This window comes from Crocodylus porosus, unplaced genomic scaffold (genome assembly GCF_001723895.1).
Source record: "Crocodylus porosus isolate Cpor-Errol unplaced genomic scaffold, CroPor_comp1, whole genome shotgun sequence".
Classification (NCBI taxonomy): domain Eukaryota; kingdom Metazoa; phylum Chordata; order Crocodylia; family Crocodylidae; genus Crocodylus; species Crocodylus porosus.
Genome location: NW_017728886.1, coordinates 195,876,432 through 195,886,743, shown reverse-complemented (window position 1 = coordinate 195,886,743; position 10,312 = coordinate 195,876,432). Strand labels below are relative to the sequence as shown.

Below are 10,312 nucleotides of genomic sequence, written 5' to 3'. Positions count from 1 at the left end.
TCCCCCTGGCAGGGCTCAAAACACCTACATGCCTCTCCAACACTCCTGTGGCTTAAACCATGGTGCACCCCTCAAGCATCCCACTGTGCTATTCTCATTACCCCTTATGCCACATTCAGTCCACCACTATAACCTAGAACATAAACATAAGCCCACTAGCTATAGAACAAAAAAAAATCTTCCACACACTTGGTCTTAACTTTCCTGTAGGCTGTAAGTTTCTTGCAGTTCCTAGGGCAGCAGTTCCTATCAGTCAGTCACTCTCCTGTAGCCTTCCTACTCAGGAGTTCCTATCTATGCCACCTGCAAAGCCAGACTGCTGCCTGCCCTCAGGCACTGACATTATGTGTCTCCCAAGTCCTGTCCCTACTGGTCAAATGGCTTCCCAGCCACCCACAGGGGCTTCCATTTTGTTCCTAATGCGTAGCCTCCAGGGCAGCTTACACCTGCTGCCTTAGCAATATCCTTCCTGCTCAAGCAGCGTTCTGCCCTATCATACTACTGCTAGACAGCTAGCCCTGCAATAAGCACTTGCAACCTAAGGGTGCCTATACATGTGCAGGAAAGCTGCTCCAACATAAGCAGACTCAATAAATTGAGTCTGCTAGAGAATGGTAATTACTGCACTCCTGTGTCTCATGTAACAGTATCCCCATGCTTCAAAATGGTGGTAGGGGCACTTTATCTAAAGCTCATTCGATTTGTTTTAGATAAAACACCCCTGCTACCATTTTGAAGCATGGGGATACTCATACAAGAGACCCTGTGGGTGCTTTAATCAAAGCAGCTCTCAAAGCCGCTCGAATTAAAGCACCCCCTCAGAGCACGTGTGTGTGTGTGTGCGTGCGTGTGTGTGTGCATGTGTGTGCGCACATATTGGCTCACCAATATCAAGAGCTATTAGCATAGTGCCATGGGTACACTTCTGAATTTGGTTGCCAGTTTATATTTCTATATTGTGTCAAGTATTCCTCTGTAATGCTATTTCATGAAAGAACCTGATTTGTGTTTAAAGTTATATTTTTGTAGCTCTTAACACTTCAAATCAAATAGGGGCTCGGCCAGTATTTGAACAACCTTTACCCTTTTCATTGTGGTACTTGATCACCAAGGGTTAGGATGGAAAAAGCTTTTTACAAATCTTCTCTTCTAGGGACAAGAATCCAATTTTTATTTTCTTGCTCTAGCATATGTGGTTATGCCTAACAGAAATCCTAACATTCATCTCTAGTGGTGTACAACTGAGAAAGGGCAGGATTAATGACCTGTGAAATAGGTATAGTCAAAGCTGGTTAATCTATGCTTGGTTTACCCCAAAGCTTGGGCATCTCATAGACATAACAGTAGCCGCCTGATATGGTACTCTGCATGCACAGCTATGAATACTGAGTAGTCAGGAAGCTTTATACTCTAGGAGTTTGTTTCCATTTTAGGGAAAAAATGAGCAGACTGATGTATTATCTCAGCCAAGTGGATAATACCATGTGCACATTTCTGCCTTTCACTGTTTTGGACCAGATCCTTAGAATATATTAGTTCAGAGATAGATATTAAACAGCTAAATCATCTGAGATTAAGCCCATTTACTTAAAAATTGTAGCAAGGAGCTGTCATGAATAATTGTGCATTTCTTAGCTATCACAGACAGGAGTGATCTTATCATAGAAGTTTGAGATGGAAAATATATTAAATCAAACAAACCACCTAACTGAAAGTGCAAGAGCATTCACTACAGTAACATAAGAGTGCTAAAGTACTAGGACAAACGCAGGGATTAGTCCTGAACCCCTGTTAGGCTGTTTGGACTGCTGAAGTATAGACAGTAGCCAGAAAGCTGCCCTAAAGGATTCCCCTGACCAAGCAAGCATCCCAAGGGTAGGGCCAGGCATGCCAGAGTGAAATACACTTTGCTGGATCCTTCCCTAGCACAGCTTTTTAGACTAGTCATAGTTATGTCTGAGGCCATTTTAAGTCCCAGAAAAAGAACAGTGGCTTAGGGACATCTTTTCCATACTCTCTCAAGATCCAGTGAGTACAAACTTAGGACAGAAGAGGAGAACTAAGGCCAAGATCTGTATCCCACTGTATTTCTATTTTTGTCTTGTAATTGTAAGCGTAATAAATTAAGACAGGGATGTGTTCAAACACGTTTTCTTTTATATCTATTTTTTACAGTTGTGTCTTAGTACATTCACATAAAACCAACACTAAATTTCCTATTAGGTATGGAAATTCTGCAACTTCTCCTTTTTAGTGTTCTAGTCTAAATGTTTTAGACTGTAATTATTCTCTTTTTTGTTTAATTTTCAGTTGGCTAATACAGACTTATTCGGTCAAAAGGAAGTGTCCATCTTGAATGTCATGTTTATGGTTAAAAGTTTTGTGTCTCCGTTCAGTCATTTAGCATATAGGTGGTATTTCTGGTAGGTAGGAGCATACATGTGTGGCTTATGCATACTACAGGGGTACAGGTACAGAGTGGTTAAGGCATCTTACTAAAGCTCTAGAGAAGAGAGTTTAAGCCTTGCTATGGGCTTCTGTCAAAAGCCACCTCCAGTTAACCAGCTGTAAATGGGTAGCTGGTCATTCAGACAGGGGTGTCAAAGAACACTAAATGTGATGCCAGCCATGTCACTCCCCTGTGTGTTGCTGACTACCAGTAACATGGGGTGGGTGAGTAGACCATGTGCTGCTTAAAGTGGGGTTGAGGGTGGGTGCCTTGCTTTGGGGCTACTTGCCTTGCTTGGATTTCTGCGCCTCTATGACATGCACTGCAGCTCAGGAAATACGTGCCACAGCACAAGTCATTCTGGGAATCATAGTTTTATAGAGCAGTAGTGAAATTTGCTGCTGTTGCAGGGGGGAACCTGACCCCCATTTTTCTGCTGCCAAATTCAGCATTTTTTTTTTGCCCTCTGGACTTTGGCTTTGGTGGCAAAAAAATGAGATGGATTCCCCCTCCCCACAGCAGTAGCCAACTCTGCTGTTGCTCTAGAGAGCTAGGATTCCCAGAATGCCTTGCACTCTGCCCAGCTCTATGCTCTTTAGGAAGGGTGAGAGGGCTGCCCAGGATGCATTTTTCCACAGTGCAGCTCTGCTGGATAAGAAACTGGTGTCCCTTAGGGCCTTGTTACATGTTAATTCTGGGCAGCTTCTGGAGCTCTTAAAAATGTTAATGTGCACACAATCCAGGAGTTAAGTGACTTAAAGCACTTGTTAGGTAGATCAAAGTTACACCACTTCAGGTCAAAATTATCTTTTGATCTGGACTACCCAGCTCCTGTTCCATTAAGGTGTGGTCACTCCCTATAGATGTGTTGTTCAAATTGTGTGACTGCAAACTAACACTAAGCTTATCAACATTTGTGTGGCTCACAGTGCAACATGTAACAAGGCCCTTTAGACCACACTAACTCAATGGTTTGCTACCTCAGACCAACCTTCAGGCTGTAGGCAAGATCTGGCTCCAGCACCTTCTCATCTGTCCCATGGGGCCTCCCATGGCTCCATGAGGAGCCCTGCAGGATTGTGGCCCTGCAAGGTAGCCAAGGCACACAGGACGATGCCAGGCCCAACCCCAGAACATGAGGCCAGGGAGTGGCATGGGGCCCCAGAGCCTGATCACAGCAGATGGAGTTGTTGCAGGCCCTGATTCAGGTGCACAAGGCCCAATCTAGCTCATGGACCTGCCCCATGGGGCCAAAAGTTGAGCACCACTGCCTTAGACAGATCATCCTTCCTTACGTATACTGATCCGTGGTTTCCGTAGTTAATGAGATTCTGAATTTCAAACAGAAATCAGCTTCATGATACCCTCACCACCATATGGGGCCCAAGTACATCAGCAGTCCCCGGTGTCTGTCATTTGCAACACAGAGAAATTACCCCACGTGACTTGCTTCTTCTGGGAGCCATGCAAGGATTTACAAGGAAATGCATCATCTTAACATAAGCTTAACTGAAACTGTAAAAATAATCTTTGACTTTAAAACAAAAGACTTTAAAGTCTCTCTCAAGCATTTCTGTAGCATTGCTTTGGGTTTACAGTTCTCATGCCTGAATTCTTTTAAACAAAAACGGTCAACCACTTTATTCCTTTATATACTTTATATACTGTTTTATATACTTGAAATGTAGATATTTATTAAGCAAGAACTATTTTTCAAAATGTTATTTATTAACTCCTTTTCTGGCATGATTGATTTCTGCAAATCTCGAATAAAATGTATTCTAGTCAGAGAAGTTTGTGACTCCTTTAATCATGGCTACCTGTCATTTCCCATTATAACATCCTTTTTTCAAGTTGTTTGTCAAATTTTATTCATTTGGGCTGAAGATTCCTGTGCCAGGTATGAGAGTCAGGCCGAACCTATAGTTTAAAGTTTCAGATAAAAATTCAGCCATTTTCAAGAATGAAGTTGTTTTGTCCCAGTTAAAAAAAAATCTGTTCTGTTGAGAAGATCTGGTGCCTCCATGTTTCAACTTAACAATCTGAAACTTGCCAAAAGGGGAAACAGTTGTCAGGAACATCCTTGTGAAAACAGGCCCAATTTGGCCTTTGAAAATATCTCAGCTCACATATACTCAAGACTTGTGGCACATACTCAGAGTTTGGCAGCTAAATTATTTAAAGATTGCATCAGCATCAGGCATGCCCCAGCCAAGAGCGGCAGAGGCTAAACAAGACTTCCTCTGCAATTGCTCCTTGTGTCAGCCAGGTACAGGAATAGGAACAGAGTAACGGTTTATTCTTTCCTGTCCTCTGATAAATGCTCTAACTGCTGGGTTCCAAGCGACAGAGATCCGTGTTGTAAATACAAAGGTCTGAACTCTATTGATGACCAAAACATGAGCCAATATCATTCCACACGATAAAAATTCTCTGCCTTCAGAGCTTTTTCTTCCCTTGCAAAAAGTTACATTAAACACATTATTAAAATAATGTTTAGGTAGCAAAGCAAAGCTCTCAAAAGTTAAGAATTGCCTAAATTAAGGTTACCAGGGTACCTTCATGTAACAGTGATCCCATTTGCTATGTGTTTAGTGAAATAAGGAATGAGATAGAAACCAGGAATAACAATACATTTTGATTTAAAATGAATGATCTGGGAACTCTCTCAGTCAGGTCCGAATGAGAAATATATGAAAATATGGAGAAGCAGCCAGCATATCTGCCAAGAATCAAAAAACATTCTAGTGTAATGGCAAAGACAGCATGTCATCCAGCAGGACTCAAGACAGAAAAGGTAATAACAAGGAGAAAGTATGTGTTCTTATTAAAATGTTATGTGCTAAATATGCAGTAAGGCAGGACAAATGTACTAACTATTTTTATCTGCAAGTCCTCCTTCTTGCTTGATTATAGCTATCTAAAAGGTAGATTGGTTAACCAAGACAGATTCTCTTGTATTTTGTATTACTTCTGTTGAAAATAAAAATGTCATTGCTGGGTGGTTTGTTTTGTTTTTTTATTCTGATTACATTTGCCAAAATGTCACTTTTTTACCCTTGATTTTCTTTCTGCTCTGATGACCAAAATGCACAAAGATTATGCAACTAGCAGAAAATCACAAACACACAAACAAAACCCCTGATTCCGTTTAGCACAGTATCCACAGAATCATTTTGCTTCAGTAGCGGTATAATTCACCACAATAAGGCCATGGAACCAACATCCATGAATACGTTGATACTGATATGTTTTCAATGCTTTTCTAGCTCTTCCTTGGATCTCTGAATATATTCCAAGACCTTGTTGCTACTGCCAGATATAGATGGTATACTAAACCAAGAGGCAGAAACAGAATAAAACTTGGCCTCACAGAATATCACTGCTAAATTGTTTCCCTAGTTCTAAGCATATTAGGGCAACTCTCTTCTACTACAATTGCAGTAAATCCCAATTTTAAGCATCCTGTTTAAGGGCATGCTCTCTTGTACTTCCACGTCCTGCCCCCAAATCAATTCACTTTATGTCCATAGCTGGCTCAGCAAGTAGTTCGTTTCTTGGTACAAAAGAGAAACTGAAGAAATAACCACAGGCACAGAAGTCTGATATCACTTGACAGACTGAGGGATTTCAGTGGTGCCATCTCACTATTCCATAAACTAGAGCTTCTAAAGACAGCAGTGCAAGCATCATAATTTGGAAATTGATTGAAATGCTTCTGCACTCACAGGTCTGACTCGCTCTCTGGTTCAATGAACCCCAGAAGACACTACATACATAATCCTTTCAAAGTAAATGAGGCACTAGCTCAAAAAATGGAAGTTTGTGAATTTAAAGGAACTTCTGTTTTAGCAGAGGGTTCTTGGGAGCAGAAAAGTAGAGGCATTATTAGGCATCCGTTCTCACAAATGAAAAACATGGGGGGGGGGAGGAGAGGGGTTCTGTTCCAATCAGAGTCTTGGATAGGGTTGCCAACCCTCCCAGATTGGCCAGGAGTCTACTGGAATCAGCACTGATCTCCCGGTGACTACAGAAAGCAATCCGGGAGATTGATATTGTGAAAGGGTTGAAGAGCACAATTAACGACATTATATCATGTTGGGGGAAAAAATCTCCCGGAATACCTTCAGTCAGAGTTGGCACCCCTCATCTTGGAAACAAAGGTGCTTAGCCCTGTTAGTCTAAAGTGAGGCAGAAGCTAGTTTCAAAAGGTGTTATTCTGCCCTAAGGCACCAGAGAGGCAGGAGCTTTTGTAGGCAACAACCTGTTTTGTCAGATGCTTGGAACCGACAAAGGAGGTTGTTGCCTACAAAAGCTCATACCTCTGTGAATCAGTTAGTCCATAAGGTGCAACAGGGCTTCTTCAGGGCTTTGGAAAGCAAATCTTATACCCTCTACAAATCATTTTTTGAAGATGACAGGAAACTAGGCATGGTCAATGGAACCCTAAGAAACTCCTCCTTATCTACTAAGCAAAGTGAGCCTGAGAGAGGAGGAATAAAAAGGTCTGAGACAATCTGGAAGGAATAATTGGAAAAAAGTTGCAGGGTGCCAATGGAAGAAACAGAAGAAAGACATGGGTGGGGCGAAGGAAGGGAATACAAAAACCTCAAGAATAGAGCTCAGAGAAGAATGTACATATTCCTATCCTGCAGCTTGTTTTAAAAGAGTGGTTACTAATTGTGGAATTCACAGAATTATATTTTAACGTGCCATAGGTACTTTGGACTGCATGGCTCTCCTTCTGCCTCACAGCACAGTGGCTAAGCAATGTTTGGTAACCTGAAGGGTTGAGTTCAAATCATTGTGCTCTAAAATTACTAGTAACTGAAACTAAACTTATGTGCATTTAATTCTTTCCAACAGTGGGCACAAAGAAGCCAGCCAGTTCTTGCCAATCAGCTCTACTTTCTGTAGACTTTCTGTTGGAATTATACAGAAACAGAAAACACAGGTTCTGGAAGAGGGGTGTGGGAGAATTAAGTTTCCATTGAAAAAGAGTCTCAGTTTTTCCCAGGAAGTTTTTGTTTCAGGAGGTCTTGATCAATACTGGAACATCTGTTTGCTGAACTGACCCAAAACAGTTCTTTTGAGTCAGTACAACTTTAAGCTGCATTTCCCTATAGTTACCTCATGAAAGCTCAAGTTCCCATTCTCTCCTATGGCTGGACTTATTGGAAGACTGCATTTCCCATAATGCAATATACTCCTTAACCCGAATCAGCATGCAACATCATGGATGTTGCATGACTGTAGGGACTTCTTGAGTATTATATTCTGGCCTCAGAGTCTGTCTTAAAGAAGAATTATAGTCCTCAACTAAAACTCCCAGGAGGCAAACTGACATAAAATGGAAATGCAGTTTGGTGTTCAGCTGAGGCAAGATGATTTTTTTTTTTTTAAAGGATGCATTTCAATGTTGGGAATTTCAGTGTGTCATTGTGATTTGAAAAGTTGAAACAAAATAGTATGAGATATCTAAATCGAAATTTTGGGCAATATTTTATTCCTAAGGAATGGGGGAGAGGATCCATATTTAAATTTTCCATCCTGATTCAGGCTAAAAACAAAATGTTAAAGCATAGGAATTTTCACTCAGCTCTAATTACTAGTCTCTCTTTCAACCATAGAAAAATGATGCCCTCAGTCATGGATACATCTCCTTTACTATTATAACTGTCTTTTCTGAGTATTCATCTACCTGTTCCACTCTCAAAAAGAACTATACAAATTGCAGTCATATTTAGGGTTGACCTGTAACCAGGATGCTGACAATTTTGACTTTCGTACCTGCAGGAATTTTGTGCATCCAATAGAAGCACCAAGACAGATTTTTTTTCAGTGCAACTCTTTAGGATTTCAAAGACCTTCGCTTGCTTATTGGATTTTCCCGTGATAACCCTTTTCGAAGAAAATAGCCATTCAGTCTTTTCCCATAGTTACCAACTTATGTTGAGACAAAAAGCTCTTTTTCTTAAAACTGAACCTGAAAATGGGGGTTCAACCTATACTCAGGGTGGATTAATTATGGGCACATTAAGCTAGGATTACCACAGAACCCTGAGGCTTCACTTGAGAACAGGTTTCCATTGTGCTCAGTACTAACACAGAAAATCTGTCACAAAGACTTTGCAATCTAAAGGGATGAGATGGACAAAAGGTGCAAAAAAGTCATTATTGTTACCATAATTTCAGAGGCACAAAGCAGTTACACGACTTACCTAAAATGACACAGGAAATCTGTGGCAATACCAGAAACTTCATTGCAAACTTGTATCCATTTGTTTCTGTTTCAGAAGCTAAGACATGATATTTTGTTTACAAATGATAGCACTAGAAGTTAATACAGAATTCAAAAGCCTGACCTTACCAAACCATAAATACTCTAGGGACTTAATCTTACCTGGTGTAAAATGTTATACCATTTTCATGTGGAGGGCACTCCCATGTATGCCATTATTCATTCTCCAAATTCACATGAAAAGCTCTGCCGTTTCCACCTCCCCGCCCCCCAACAAAACACACACACATACTTTGACTTAACTCCGTTGAAAACAATGCGAGCTACAAAATTCATACACATTCACAACAGGCATGTTCACAGAAGAGATGCCAAGAAGTTTATAAAAGGCCAGTGAATTGATTGATAATACAAACAAAATCACTCAAGGAAAGAGATAAACTACATCAGGTACTTCATATTTTCTTCAAATACTATTTTAGTCAAGTGCAGCTCTGTATATTCTGCAAGGCAAGACCGACTTGTGGCATTAAAACAATACACTTTCTGTAAACAAGACAGTCAGGAGTTCTTTTTCTCTATAAAGAGCTGACTACAACTATTAAGGGCAGGATTTACATGGAAGGAATTCTGTTTACATTTGGGTCAACTGCCACAAAAGATATAGCCAGCAGGTCCCTTTTACCTAAGCATAATAAAGTTATAAAAACAGTATGGTCATCTAACATATTCTGATAAAAATAAAAATCAGTTTTACAATAAATTTTCAGAATGCAAGTTCTCACTACACAACAAATAATACACCTAGCTCCTCACTGACTTTCTGACGGTAAAAGCACTTTTTTTGTCTCTTAGGAAAACAACTTTATCAGGATTGTAAAAGAAGTTATGTGAGCCTCAACATATCTGATTAACAGAGGGACAGATATGAATGATAAATAGCTACTTACTTCTGATAATTTGTTACAGATAACAATATGAACAGTGCTCCATCAAACAGTATATCCTGCTGATGAAGGGTAAAGTAGGAGAATGAAAAGACATCCGATAGGAAAACACCATTCAAAGAGATTATAAAAGTACAGGATGTATTAAACATGCCAATACAAGTAAAGTTGCATTATTCCAGGTCACTGAAACATAAAATCCAAGTTAATCATAAAGGGGAAACAAGGAACATTACCTAAATGCATACCTCATTTAGGAAAAGCACAATGACCTTACAGTACAAAATAAGGATTTGTATCCACAAAAAAAGAGCTTTCTACTTACCCTACAGTATGTACCATGATCTCTTATGCCACCTTAATTCCAATAAATCCAGTTGTTTTATATTTAAAGAAATACTTTAGTCCTTCAAGGGACAAGGGAAAGCTAACAAAACAGAACTTTAGAAGAAGCAAGGCAGAGAAAGATGAATTTAAACCCTGGCTCAAGATGCTATGTATTCTGCATCTATCTTTAACTTGTAAATGATTTGGTTTCACATTCCACTGAAGTCCCGCTGGCAGATGCCTTTGCAAAGCTTACCAATCACAGGCACTCCCTTTCTTTTTTTTTTTCTTCCGTCCTCTCTCTCTTTCCCTCCCACCTCCACCTCACTCTACCACTGCACTCCACCC

The 10,312-nt window shown here is 40.3% G+C and overlaps 1 protein-coding gene across 8 annotated transcripts in view; it reads right to left on the bottom strand.

The window, feature by feature from the left end:
- DTNA (dystrobrevin alpha) overlaps positions 1-9,775 on the bottom strand; it is a 275,178-nt gene extending 265,403 nt beyond the window's left edge. For 2 of the 8 annotated variants that reach the window (XM_019547703.1, XM_019547719.1), the window contains exon 1: positions 9,641-9,770. The gene's annotated coding sequence lies outside the window, so the exon portion shown is untranslated. Of the gene's footprint in view, positions 1-9,640 lie in introns of all 8 variants that reach the window. The other 6 variants (XM_019547677.1, XM_019547666.1, XM_019547688.1 and 3 more) reach the window with 6 other exon arrangements.
- Between the last annotated feature and the right edge of the window lie 537 nt (positions 9,776-10,312).